Source organism: Prionailurus bengalensis, chromosome C2 (genome assembly GCF_016509475.1).
Source record: "Prionailurus bengalensis isolate Pbe53 chromosome C2, Fcat_Pben_1.1_paternal_pri, whole genome shotgun sequence".
NCBI lineage: Eukaryota > Metazoa > Chordata > Mammalia > Carnivora > Felidae > Prionailurus > Prionailurus bengalensis.
The window spans coordinates 21,174,090-21,185,605 of NC_057350.1; the positions used below are offsets into that span (position 1 = coordinate 21,174,090).

An 11,516-nucleotide genomic window follows, 5' to 3' on the forward strand; every position below is an offset into this window, starting at 1 on the left:
TTAATTATGTTAATTTTATCTGTTATTACAGATTTCTCCCATATTTCTTGTTCTTTCCTCATTTTAATTCTTGTATATTTGCTTTTTTATACATTAGAAACTTGTATTTTCTTTGAATGCTAATTGTGTTTCTTTTATTATTCTTTGTTTTTTTATTATAACATATTTAAGAGAAAAAAGGATGAGTAATAAAGTATTTCATGTGACATTGAAAGCTTTCATCAAACCCTCTTAAATTATATTCTCTCTCATTATCCTCAAAAATTAATCGAAATCGTGTGCTGAGGTTATATTATCTTTATGCATATCTTTGTTATTTTCTAATTACATATTACTATTAAATGTTAAATAACACCATTCTGTGCATTTTATTTTTATTATTATTTTTTTTAAAGTTCATTTATTTTGAGAGAGAGTGAGCACACACGAGCAGGGGTGGGGCAGAAAGAAAGGGAGAGAGAGAGAATCCCAAGCAGGCTCCATGCTGTCAGCACAGAGCCCGACATGGGGCTTGATCTTACAAACTGTGAGATCATGACCTGAGCTGAAATCAAGGCTCTGATGACCAACCAAGCCACTCAGATGCCTCACCACTGTGTACATTTTGTTTTATTTTATTTTATATATTTTATTTTATTTTTTCAGTGTTCAGTAAAATTTTATTTTCTCCCTTCAACCATAATAATATGACATCCAAATTTTGTTTTCACCAGAGAGTCTGTAAACACAGGCTTTATGCAGCCCCATTACCAGCAATGCAAATGCTGCTTCTTGAAATGGTTCCACCATGGAACCTCTGGTCATGCAGTCCAAGTCACCCCCTTGCCTGGCTTTGTCTTCACTATACCATGAAACTACTTCACTAAATTGCATTCCAGACTTTTAACTTTTCCATGGCTTCCATGCTTTTCCCATAGTTTTCACACAGAATGTGTCTGACCTTTACTGCATTGCCACCACCTTTGTGACCCTGAGTCTCCTTGCCAGGACTGTCACCTGATGGTTGCTCCCCCTTTCTCCCTTTTCCCTGAGCCTCTTTTTCCCTTAGGTGGCATCTTCAAAACTTGAGGCTCAACTCTCAATTCTTTTGATTCTCATACCTACATTTTAAACTATAAATTCATAAGGCATTGTATATCTCATTTTGAAATTTACATTTTCATTTGCATTGCTTTACGCTTCTCCGGTCCTATTTAACAATTCTCCTGTGTTAACCTGTATTTGTTTTCCATCATTATTATGTAAAATGTTGAAGTGTTTGTTGGTGATGTTACTTTGTGCATATAGGCAAGTGGTTTTCAAGGTACATATCTAGGATTGCCTTAGTTTGTTGCAAAGTCAGTGATACATTGAAGAGCATATCTGTATTAATTTATCTGTTCTTTGAAATGTGCTTTTATTGGAATATTGTTCAGGGGTTATCCAGTAATGTAAATACCAAAATGTATTCCCTTTAATGTTTGATGACATATGGTCATAGATTTGTCTCTGATCATAGGTTTCTTTATTCTAGTAGTTCCACAGGAAGTTGAAGTAATATTCTCAATTTTGTTTTCTCTGAATCATGGATAATTATTGTTATTTCATTTACTATTTTTCCATTATAGTTTTGCTTTAATTTAGGCTATTGTTATGACTTTCTGCTTTTGTTTCTGGGAAGATAGCTATTATTGCACTCAAACAAAAGTTTTTCTTAAAATACATTTTTGTGGGGTGCCTGGGTGGCTCAGCCAGTTCAGCATCTGACTTCAACTCCGGTCATGATCTCACAATTTGGGAGTTCGAGCCCCACATTCGGCTCTGTGCTGACAGCTCAGAGCCTGGAGCCTGCTTCGGGTTCTGTGTCTCCCTCTCTCTCTGCCCCTAACCACTTGCATTCTGTCTCTGTCTTTCTCAAAAATAAATAAATAAGCTCAGTCCTTACTTGGGAATGTAGACATTTCTATTTTCAACTGTATATGACTTCTTAAAGAATAACAGTAAAAACTACATTCTCTCAAGAACTAGAATTCTTCTTTTTATTTTATTTTATTTAGTTTTAGATTTTTATTTATTTATTTTGAGACAGAGAGTGTGAGCAAGGGAGGGGCAGAGAGAGAGGGAGAGAGAGAACCCCAAGTAGGGTCCTCGCTGTCAGTACAGAGTGCAGCGTGGGGCTTGAACCAACGAACTGTGAGATTGCAACCTGAGTCAAAACCAAGAGTCAGACAGTTAACCAGCTGGGTCACCCAAGGGTCCTTCTATTCTATTTTAAACATAATTGTCTCTCTAGTTTTAAGAGATTTTTAGATTACATCGGAGTGGCAGTTTCGTGTCTGAATTCTCTGAAAAACTGATGTCTGATAATGGGGCAGTATCCTGAGTACAAGGAGTATCTTAGATTTTATTTCCTGTTTCTGTGAATTTCAGTCCTGTTGCCTTAATACAACAAACTATTGTTATTTTTCTTTTCCCTTTTTCACTCATACAAAGTCCACTGAAGGGATGGAAAACTCTCTAGGCAACTATCTGGTACAGGGCAACTTCGAATACAAACTTAGAACAGTTGCATCATGCCATAGGTGCGTAATCACATGCGGACTTTCACAGACAGCACGCATGCACAAACATACATCCACATGCACACATGCTAGAGAATCTTATGTCAACAATTTAGTTACTCAAACTGGAAGTAATACATGTTGCTCGCACTCACATTTGTGTGTCTAAAGCAATGTCTAAGGCAAAGTACTTGACCCCTGGCGAACACGGGAAGGTCGGCGTGTAAATCTTCCTTGAGCCTGGGAGAAGAGAAGAACTGAATGTAGATGAGCTTTAGTGTGACTGCTACCCTGGGCATGCTGGGTAATCAGGCACTTGGTTAAAAATAAAGGCCTGACACTCATTTGCGGTCAAGGTACCATTCATCTAAGAGTGTAACTGTAACATTCTGAAACATCATGGCCTTTCGTGGTTGTATCACAGCATAATTGTAAGAAGTTCAAATAGTAAAATACTGAAGAACTGATCTTGTTCCCTTTCCATAAATAAGAAACAGTAGCCTCAGAGTGAGTAGATAAATTTACGATGTTCATGTGCTAATAATTTATCTTACTGAGATTAGTACCCACTTCAGTTTGGCTCCAAAGTCAATGGTTTTCCCATGATGCTGCTGTTTTCCAAGAGTGACAAGAGCTGACACAATGTCTTTCATGTTACTAATGAGGAAATTGAAGACACAAGTCATTAAAGGAGGTGTCCCGGGACTTACTATTAGGTAGTACAAGAGTCACAAGGAGAATTAAGGTTTTCTGAAACACTGTCCTGAGGATAAAAAGAAAGAGGATAAATAATTTGCTTTTTGGCACAGAACTTTGGAGGAAATCAGCATTCCAAACATAGGAGTCACAAATAATCCTTAGGGCCACAAATGTAGACATCTGTAAGGGCTAAAAGGAGGAATGAGAGTTTGACCTGTAACCTCCTGAGAAAGTATGAGGCAGGGAGTGGGGGGTGTCTTGTTTTCAGATAGATCGATCCTGAGTGTGCTGACCCCAAAGTAAAAAAATAGTTGAGAAAATTATCCAATAGTTGAGAAAATTATGTGAGTGAAGAATTAGAGACAATGAGGCCCCCGAGAAGGCAGGAAAGAGTGAGAATAAGAACATCCAAGGAGATTTTAATGCTCACTATTTTTTGTAAAATATTGGAGAGAATAATCAGCAATATTATACATTCTTCAGTGAAAAATACTTGGGAGTAATTTAATGTATATTTAGGGGTAACAGGTTGCCCATACTTTTCCTATTGGTTTCAGTGATTCATAACAGGGAAAGGAAGAACTCAAAACTATAATAATAATAATAATAATAATAGTAATAATAATAATAAATAGTTGATGTCTGTATATATAAAGATGCAGTGGCTTATTTTCCATATATAATCCTTGGTGTGAAAAGCTGTTAAATTTTACCCACAAATACTTAAACAGCTTCTCAAATCTGAAACAAATATATTTACCATATTTGTCTTGTTGACACAAGTATATAATTTGCTTTGTTTTGTTTGTTTTATCGCTTTGTTTGCTCTTAAGATGAATATGAATGCCAGAATTTAAAAAGTAATGTAAATAATATGAACCATGTTGGACCCCAAGTTTATCAACAAAAACTGTAGTCTATATTAAAAAAATAAGCTGTTAATTTATTCTTGGGTTGGCATTTATTAGTTAAGTGAAGTTACTTAAAAAACACACTCTCCCACATGGATTTCATCATATAATTGAGCTAGATCACTAACAGTTGGCCATTTTTTCAGGTTATGAGACATGTATCTGGGAATCTTTGCCTAGAAAAACTCATGCTAAGACTGACAAAAAACAACAGTTTTTATATCCCAGCAAATGTTTTGTCTTATGATAGAAACAAAACAAATACAGCTAGTATTTTACCATGAAAAGTCTGTGAAGTTTTGAGTATTTACCTTATTTGCATTATTGAGCGATAAAAATGAAGTTTAAAAGTGACATTTAGTGACACTGCACATTTTTTTTTCAATATATGAAATTTATTGTCAAATTGGTTTCCATACAACACCCAGTGCTCATCCCAACAGGTGCCCTCCTCAATACCCATCACCCACCCTCCCCTCCCTCCCACCCCCCATCAACCCTCAGTTTGTTCTCAGTTTTTAAGAGTCTCTTATGCTTTGGCTCTCTCCCACTCTAACCTCTTTTTTTTTCCTTCCCCTCCCCATGGGTTTCTGTTAAGTTTCTCAGGGTCCACATAAGAGGTGACACTGCACATTTAAATGCAGAAGTACGGTGAGGTGTTTTAGTCTCATTTGGCTGTCTTCAAATTACATGCACCACGAAAAGCTGGGGTTGGTTTCTCAATTTCAGAAATTAGCCCACTGAAAGGTCCAATGGAAAAGCAAAAAGTGTAATGAAAATGTATTGACATCCAGGTGTAGGCATGATCCAATACAATGTTTCAAATCTTACGTTACTGTGTAGACTTGAAAAATCATCTCACTCTCTACATGGATAATTTCTTTTTGAGAATGACAAAGGATACTTAACAGGCTATAGCTGTTCATAATAATAACATAATACAAGTATTACTTATACGTGCAGCCTATTTCTGTTTCTAAACTACTGTCACAGGTTTTTCTTGACTTATCTATGCTATGTAAAGATGTAAACCATTTGTAACCTGTCTCCCTGTTACTGGAGTATTGGTGACCCTCTACCTGCCTAAATTCTTTGGGCTCATGGCTTCTTCTCTCACAAGTTTCTCTCTCTTTTGATTCCCTCACCATTCTGCATTTGCACCTTTGCCCTAGCTAATTCCTCTTTTGCAGAAATGAAGCCTTGTTTCCCTTTTTTTTTCTTTAATCCCATCTTAAAAACTGGGCTTCTTATCCCCATGATGGACATAGCATAACGTGTAGATCTAGCTGTCACATCACTATGCTGTACATCTGAAACTCATGTAACATTGGGTGACAACTCTTCTTCAATTTTTAAAATACGAGCTTCCTTAAAATCCTTGTCTTCTCCATTGGTGTCAAACTTCAGAATGTAGTCTCTATGTTGCAGTCCTCAATCCCTCACTTCTCTTTACCTTCTCCGCTGTGATAATCTGGCGTTTCCCCACTGCTTCTCTTAGCTTGCTGTTAACCTCTTAACCTGGACTATGCTTACACCCTCCTTGTTTCATCTAAAGAACACGTATGGCTTCTGATTGCTGTGTGTTGAATTGTGCCCTCCCCACTCAATTCATATGTTGAAGTCCTACCTCCCTAGTAGCTTGGAATGTGACAATAGTTGCAAACAGAGTAACTGCAGATCAAAGTAGGTAAAGTGAGGCCATAGTCGAGTAGCCTGGGCCCCTGATCCAATATGACAGATGTCCGTATAAAAAGGGGAAATGTGGACACGGACACATGTAACAGGAAGAAACTTAGAAGAGACAAGGGAGAAGATGGCCGTCTATAAGCCAAGGAGGCTTCCTCCTTCATGGCCTTCAGAAGGAACCAACCCCCTGAACAGGATGGGATATCTTGATCTTGGACTTTGAACCTCCAGAACTGTGTGATAATAAACTTCTGGTTTAAATCACTCAAATTTGTAGTACTTTTTTTTTTTTTACAGTAGTTCTAGAAAACTAATACACTGCGGTTACCTGATTTTTGCCACTAATACACTGTACCTGACTTTGTCTGAAAATCTTACCACTTCTTGATTTCCTCCTTTCATTTCATTCTATCACAGTTTTCCTTCCACCTCTTCTTTCGCCAAATGCTGAAACATTCGAGTTTAGCAGGGACCTCACTCATTGCTATGATTCAAAAATATGAGCTCCAAACTCTATTTTCACCGTATCTGTCCCCTGAATTATAAATCTGTGTAGATAAGTGCCTAATGGATATGCTCATGTAATAGTTCCATGGGCATTTTACATTCCAAACCAGCTGAATGTCTTGTCTCTCTGGGCTCCTGACCCTTGGTCCTTACTGCGTTGATTGACCTCACCGTCAAAGGAGCTGACCATATCAAATGCCTGGGTACCTCCTTTTACTCCCTTCCCCCTTTGCTATAGCCAGTTAATCACCAAGTTCTTTTGGTTTTTTTTAAGATTAGTTTTTGAAAGAGAGAGAGAGACAGAACATGAGTGGGGGAAGGGCAGAGAGAGACACAGAATTCAAAGCAGGCTCCAGTTTCCGAGCTATCAGCACAAAGCGTGATGCGGGGCTCAAACTCAGGAACCATGAGATCATGACCTGAGCAGAAGTCAGACGCTTAACGGACTGAGCCACCCAGGCGCCCCATTAACCACCAGGTTCTTGATTCGGCTTCTTCCTATTACTGCTTCCAATACTTTATGGAAGGATATCATCACCATTCACCTGGAAAACTACTACATCTTCCCAATTGATCAGTCCATAACCAGCAGGAGCTTTTCTAATTCATCCTCTTCACCGTACCCATATACGTTTTTCTCCAAACTGTTAACATTTTGTTAGATTCATTTAACCATTCTCCCTCCCTCCCTTTCTCCCTCTCCCTTTCTCTCTCCTCTCCTTTTCTCCCTCTCCTCTCCCTTTCTCCCTCTCCATCTACATCATTCGTATCATTTGTTATGAAATCTTTTAGAGTACGGGCACCTGAGTAGATCAGTCGGTTAAGGGTCTGACTTCATCTCAGGTCATGTTCTCACAGCTCCTGAGTTCGAACCCCACATCGGGCTCTGTGTGGCAGCTCTGAGCCTAGATCCTACTTTGGATTCTGTGTCTGCTTCTCTCTCTCTCTCTCTCTCTCTCTCTCTCTCTCTCTCTGTCAAAAATAAACAAACATTAAAGAAAAAAAGAAAACTTTTAGGGTCTATTGCATATCATGAACAATGACCCCTAAGTGTTTCCACTTACATTTATGAAGAATAAGAGTATTTCTTATGTAACTATAATTTTAATATTCAAGAAAATATATTTGATTTAACATTAACATTTCATTATCTACAGTCACATTTTTTAAATATTTATTTATTTCTGAGAGAGAGAGAGAGAGAGAGAGAGAGAGAGAGACTGTGAGCAGGGGAGGGGCAGAGAGAGGGGCGACACAGAATCCAAACCAGGCTCCAGGCTCTGAGCCTGACACGTGGGCTCAAACTCAGAAACCACTAGATCATGACCTGACACGAAGTCGGATGCTTAACCGAGCGAGCCACCTAGGTGCCCCTACACTCACATTTTTAATATATCACTTGGCTCAGTAACATCCTTCAAAGTAATTATTTTTCCCAGTATGTGTTCATGTCTAGAATCTTTCATTGCATTTACTTGTCATTCCCTTTCATCTCTTTTAATCTGGACTTTTCCAACAACTTTTCTTTGTCTCTCATGTAGTTGACCAAAAAAGAAAAAAAAAAATACAAGCAGCTTATTTATTTTTTTCTTAATTTTTGGATTCTCTGATGATTAAGTTGAAGCTTTTAACTTCTAGATGAAACACCATGGAAGTGGTACTGTGCTGTATCCAGGGTAACATATCTAGAGGCACCTGATTCAGTTAATCTGATTTGTCAAGTTAACGATTTTCATCTTGTAGTTAAAGTGTCGAGCAGTTACTGTAGTTACTGTGTTTTTATTTTCATTTTTTGCATTCAATAAGCAATCTTAGAGGAGATACTCGAGATAATGTTAATATTCTCTTATTCAATAAACTTTGACTTTCTAGAAGGAACATTCATCGAGTGTCCTTACCTGAATCATATTTTACTCATATATCACTCTTATCATGAAGTTCAAGCATCTTAAATGGCATACAAGACCCTCAATGATTTGGTTCCTATTTAGTTTGTCTGTTCATTCTCTTGCCATCTTTCCTTTTTTGTATCTGCTCATGTTGTTTTGGAGACATGGGCTATATTTTGCTTACTACTGTAAGATATTTATTACTTTGGCTTACATATGTGTTTCTGTGTTTTTATGTGAAATATCCCCGTCTACAGTTGCTATTCCTTCATCAAAAACCACAAGGGGCATTTATAAGACTTCTGAAACCTTTTTTAGTTTGTAGAGTCATTCAATATACTAACTGAGAAGAAATGTGTTGGTAACATCATTGTCTCATTTACTTACGCACTGGTTATCTGTATTCTGGATGAAAACAATGAAATGTTAACGGCAGAGTATTTTCCACCTTCCATCAAAGAGTCTTTCACACTCAGCTTTGCTTCCTCAATGCCTGGTGTCTGTTCAAGGAATGAACATTTAATTTAATAACATAATATTAAAATATAATTAAAACTATAAATATGCAGGAACAAAATAGGGTAATATATCACCAGGCCCATAAAAATGAACCATTGGATGGCATCCTATATTATCTGGGCCACTAACTTGTCCCATTAACAAAAATAATAGAGAGTTGATTACTAATTTGACTTCACAATATTTAGTGTTACCTGTTATTTCCCATCTATCCCTGATATAAGTTGCTGCAATCTTTACTTGTTTGTATTTGCTATTGAATCTCTATTTTAGTTAAAATTTTAATCCTTTATAAACATTAGAGGAGAATTTTAAATGAAGTACTTTAATATATAAACAAACAATATTGAAGGAAAATAGAGCATTTAGTTAGTTGAACTTTCTCACTTTGTTCACATACAAACAAAAAATGAGAAAAAAATATTTCTAGGCATAAAACATTTGCAGCTGTTTTCTCCGACAAAAAATTTGTACAAAAAAATCAGGACAGACCAGCTCAGTGCTTCCATTTCTTATCAGATGTTCAGATAGTTTGGGGTGCTGAGGGCACATAGAGAAAAAGCCAATATAGAGTTTGAAAAGCAATTTGAACTTGTTCTGAAGCCATAGCTTGCAATCTGAAGTGTTTTAGTTGATAACCATTTTATATTCCGTCTTGCTCATATCTTTCACTGTCACTATTGCTGACAGTTTTGAGTTTTTTAGGAAAAAAATATTCTCTATCAAGATTCAGTTTCTCTGCATTTAGCGAGAAACATTTTACATTTAGCATTTAATCAGAATTTATTACTCAAATAAGGTATCTCTTACTTATAGGATATATATACGTAGGCAGGTAGGTAGATAGAGATAAATAGATGGATAGAGAAATAAGAAGATAACTCTGCTTCTTATTGGGGAAGCTACATTTATAATGCACACTGTGTTACTGAACTGAAACACTACTAAATGTCTCCACATCGAAAATCTCTTGAAGAATTCAGCGTGAGGTTATAAGATCCTGACTCATAGGTTCACAAAAGAGAGAGAAAAATAAAGCAACCTAAATATTTGTATCTTGATGAAACCATCCCTCAATACATTTACTGTGTCCCTTATATATGCAGAACATTGAAGAGGTATAAAAACTACTTTCTGTAATGGTTTTAGGGTAAAATTACATATGCCTTTCTGTTTTTAATGTGGATATCAGAAAGCATTTCTGGTACCCATTAAAAAATTGTTTGACGTTGTGTCCTAAATATGCGAAATATTTTCATTCTGTAAGAATTTACTAAGTTTTGGGGCGCCTTGGTGGCTCAGTCGGTTAAGCGTCTGACTTCAGCTCAGGTCATGATCTCACGGTTCGTGGGTTCGAGCCCCACATCAGGCTCTGTGCTAACAGCTCAGAGCCTGGAGCCTGTTTCGGATTCTGTGTCTCCCTCTCTCTCTGACCCTCCCCCGTTTATGCTCTGTCTCTCTCTGTCTCAAAAATAAATATACGTTAAAAAAAATTAAAAAAAGAATTTGCTAAGATTTTACTTAAAGAAATGCAGCTAATTAATGACCACTTTCCTCTCTCTCTCACTTTCCCCATGGTGGCCTGTGTGTGTGTGTGTGTGTGTGTATGCATGTGTTGTGTGCATGTCTCATTATGGAAAAACAGGAATAGGCATGTTTTCCACTCTTTGTTGAATGAAGCATATTTAGAACCTAGTCTACCAGTCCAGGCTCCAGTAGGCAACGTTATAAAAGAAAAACAGTGATCAAAGAGCCAAACTCCCAGGAAGTCTTATTGGATGCTTCTGCTTCTATTTCAAGAGGTCTGCAGTTACAGCTGCTGCAAGCCGCCTCCCTGCAAACAACCATCAACCCATGAGAAATCTCACAAATAGGGAGCACGGTTCCAACCCAGAACAAATAATTTCTCTAGAATAAGTGAACATAACCTGACTTCCTGTTGCTGTTTATGCTCAGTTGGAAAACACAGAACTTTGTATTTCTATGCTTATAATTAGGGAATGGACCCTGTCTACACCCTGTTCTTTCCGTTTTCGAGAATATATCATCCACACTTAGATTTGCATCCTAGTGATCTTGTTTTTTCTACATCTAAGTCTCTCTCTTAATATTCTCAGGCTTCTAGCCAGGATTCATACACTGTACTCTTTTGACTGTTGGCCCATCATGTTTATTTCAAGTTCTCTTAATTGCTCATATTAAACTGTGATTAACATATTCTCATCATTTATTTGACTACTTGAGATGGGGTGCTGTGTCCTGTGAATTGTTACTTCACCCCTTGATGTTTCCTTCTGTATGAAAACACAATATTTATTTGCCTACCTTAACCCTATGCTAACAAAACCATGCCATATAGAAGTTGGCCCCAACTATTTCTGACCAATAGTAGGATTTAGAGTAAGATAAATAATAAATAGGGGTGCCTGGGCAGCTCAGTCGGTTCAACGTTCAATTTTGGCTCAGGTCATGATCTCAGAGTTTGTGAGTTCAAGCCCTTCTCGTTGGGTTCTGTGCTGACAGCTCAGAGCCTGAAGCCTGCTTTGGATTCCATGTCTCTCTCTCTCTCTCTCTCTCTCTCTGCCCCTCCCCTGCTTGTGGTCTCTCTCTCAGAAATAAATAAATAAACATTAAAAAAGATAAACAATACATAGATAACATTGGGGTATCACCCCACATCAGATAAAAACTTGCAATATGTATAAATTATTTCATATTTAGCTAAATTTGCATTGTGTGCCTTGTGGGTAGACATAATCCTTACG

The 11,516-nt window shown here is 37.3% G+C and overlaps 1 pseudogene; it reads right to left on the reverse strand.

The window, feature by feature from the left end:
• Nucleotides 1–659: 659 nt before the first annotated feature.
• LOC122492330 lies at nt 660–1,073 on the reverse strand (annotated as a pseudogene).
• Between the last annotated feature and the right edge of the window lie 10,443 nt (nt 1,074–11,516).